The sequence below is a fragment of the Notolepis coatsorum genome (genome assembly GCF_963971535.1).
Source record: "Notolepis coatsorum genome assembly, chromosome: 15".
NCBI lineage: Eukaryota > Metazoa > Chordata > Actinopteri > Aulopiformes > Paralepididae > Notolepis > Notolepis coatsorum.
In genome coordinates this window covers 3,451,161-3,454,804 of record NC_140179.1, presented here as the reverse complement: position 1 = coordinate 3,454,804, position 3,644 = coordinate 3,451,161, and positions in this window count along the sequence as shown.

The following is a 3,644-nucleotide window of genomic DNA, read 5'->3' as shown; positions in this document are numbered from 1 at the left end:
TATATAGCTCTCAACGTGCACCAAATTGAATTATTCCTATATTGCAAAAAGAAGGAAAAGACTAGGGTTTCGAACCCCGGTCGTCTGCGTGAAAGTCAAAAGAACAACCCGTTAGACCACAGTGGAGATAAGTAAAAGATCGACCACACATCAATCAATGGGTAAGAGAGCCGTATCGTAATTCTGTATAACAGTTTAACTAATTATTTTCGCTAGCAAGATCTCATTTGATTATTCAATCCAGCAGGCAAGTTTAAAGAAATATAATCTGATTGATTGAGGTAATGAGGGACTTAAAATTAGCCTATAGATAACGCATTTAACTTGTCGGCGAGGCGATTGAGCCTACTGCAATATGTTACTAAAGTTTTAAATCAATTAATCAATCAATGCCGCTAGAGAATCAGGATCTCTGCTCTCGACACTTGCTGCCTTCTCGGCTGAGGCGGGCACGCGCACTTATCCTGGGTCTCAAGTCTGGCTTGAGTTAACGAGACTGAATCCACCTTCGAGGAACAGGAAAATCCCGGCTTCAAACATCGTGTTAACTGAATCTGGATAATGACATCTTGATCGACTTAGTTGAACCAGGTACGGGGCTGTCGGAGCACCATAACAGATGTAAACTGTAAACACATTCGCTGACGGCGCACCTTGACGAATGAAAACATGTGATTCGGTGATGCACCTGACCAGACACGGATTTAAAAAAAAAAATGTATCCACTTTTTCTCCCATTTTTCTATATTTTCTCCCATCCCAATTTCGTATCATCCAATTCAACCCTCCCCTGTTACAAACGCTGTTTCTTGCCTCCCACAAGCCGGCTGCAATGTGGACTAAGTCATACATAGCACAAGTCCCCTCCGGTACTTGAGGTAACAGCAGTCGCATCTTTTCACCTGCGCAGCTCGATCTCTCAGTGGCGAGGAGTAACGCGTGGGAGGCTCACGCTGCCCCCGACACTTCCTGATTCTACTGCGCAGGCGCACCAACCGACCTGTAGGAGTCGCTGTCCACAACGCCCGATCCCCACCCATCAGTTTCCCACCCCCTAATACGGCCAATGTGTATTAGTACGGACGATCAGCTAAACTGAAACCAATGTAGAGCGCTGGGCTCGAACAGGCGAGCCCAGCGTCTCTGCATTCGTGGCGAGCGCCTTGCCCACTACGCCACGTAGCCGCCCTACACAGATTTACATTTAGTAATTTAGCTGACGTTTTTAATCCAAAGCGACTTACAAGTTCTGTACGACAAGTCATCAGGAAGGGCACAACTCTATCAGCTGAGTAACAATGTTCATCAAGGTGTTGAGTGCTACAGTGTAGGTTAGTATATTAGGACAAGTGCATGATCGTAAGGTTAGTTAGGGTTATATATTTTTTATTATTATTATAATTGTTTTTTAGATACCGGTTGAAGAAGTGCTTCGCCGTCTTTAGTCGATGGCGAGAGATTGGACGGGTTTCGGCTGTCCTAACTGGGGTGGTTAGTTCATTCCAGATGAACAGATGAAAACATATTCAGTGATGTTACACCTTACCACAGATTAAAGATCATTTGTTGCATACAGGGGCAGGTGTAGACGGCGGAGGAGGGGAGGACAGTAGTTCCACTAATGCAGAGGTCCATTCCCTGCAGGGGAGTTCCTTTATCCACGATGTAAAATGTAGCAGGGACCATGACATTGTCTCTCCTCACCTGCCCCTGTGATGGCTACTACTGTCACAGTAGTTTTATTTACTCCGTTTTCCCGTGATAACGAGTTAATTTAATTTGTTTTCTCATGATAATGGGATAATTTTCGAGATAACAAAGTCCGTTTCCTCGTGATAACGACTTATTATCTCATTATCACGAGATAACGAAGTCCGTTTTCTCGTGATAACGGATTAATTTATTTCAGGGGGGTACATGACATCAGGTATACACAGTACCATTACATTTGTGACATACAAGATATGCAAATATACAGTACTGTTAAACAGAGATCCCAACAGAAAATATACATACGAGGGGGAGGAAACTGTACATTTGGAGGGGGTGGGTGGCGTTTGGACATACAGGGGCCAGTTTCGAGTTGCAGCCTCCCGTAGCCAGGTGCTCTTTGAGAGCTCACTTTGATTGCACTTTGACGCACACTAATGTGTATATATATATTATCTGTAACAGCAAGGCATAAAGCTATTTCAGCCTGTGTCAGGCCTTGATTGAAGAAATATGTGACGCGGTGATCAATATCCTCCTGCTCCTTTAGCCCCTTTCGTGACTGTGATGCTACCTGCTCCTCTGACATTTTGACACTGAATGATGTTTCCTGCAGTGATTTAATATATACTAGACTATCGTTTCGTTTTCTCGAGATCTCGAGAAAATGATCCCGTTATCACGAGAAAACAAATTAAATTAACTCGTTATCACGGGGAAACGGAGTAAATAAAATGTATGAATGTACGGCCTCTTAGGGCTTCTGTAGTTACAACATCTCCCCATCACATTTGTTTCAACAGCAGAGGGGATTCATGTCAAAACCCAGTTTACCTGTATTTTCAAACCACTTCTTCCTTACTCCGCCCACCACTGGGTCCATCATTACTAGCACAGATTTCACAGCCAATTCTAGTGAGGTTAACAAGTTTTCCAAAGACACCAAAATGTCTATAAAATGTTTATGAAGTGATACACAAACATTGATTTTCTTTCCATTTGATGAAATGGTGCAGCGATAAAAACATTGCATTCAAATATTTCATTCAATAAAGCCTCAACAAAGAGTTGGAACAACAGATACAGAATATGGAAGTGATCTGAGTCTGACTCAGAGCATTCTGCTTCACTTAATTCTGATCATCAAATTCCGATGAATCCCAAATTGTGAAAACGGGAGTAGTCACCAACATCCCCATCTTCTCTTGTTACCCCTGAACTTTCTAGTTGACTCATGACTTCTCAGCAGAGCCCAGACAAAACTTTCCTTTTCTTATAAACTCTGCTAATACCGTTGAGTCACTGAGTGAGTCACTTGTCAGAATGTTTCAAGCCCAAACTCAGAACATGTATTATTCTTCGTTGCCCTGTTCAGTGTTTCACACGTTGAGAATTTACTTGTGCTGGTGAGTGGTGTGGTGTATTGATGTCACAATATGAGATTTTGATTATATACTATACTTTCTTTTTAAGATTATAAAAATATTATATATTAATATTATTATGATATGTTAAAGATAGCTAGCCTAATCCATGTCAAAAAGAGACAGAGCGAGCGGGAGAATGGTTTATGATTTTAGAATATTTCAGCTAATGAAGTGAGAGGGTGTAGTACAGGTAAAATGGGTTTTGACATTAACATCTTTGCCATTACTAAATATTTTTGTAGGCATAGATTCGTAACTGCCATAACTATAGTTTACCATTGTTAATCTGTCTCCTTCCTTACATATTATAAAAATGGCAAACTCCAAACACCCAGCTTCCCACTCAAATGTTAAGTTTTCAATCTACTGGATGTCATAACCTGAATCAGAATTCTCGTGGTAAACTTACATGAAAGGCTTTGGACATTAAAGGGTTAATATCTGAAAATGCTCAAGGAATACCACCAGGCACCCTCCTGTATTTTGAAGAGGTTCCCCCAAGCAACA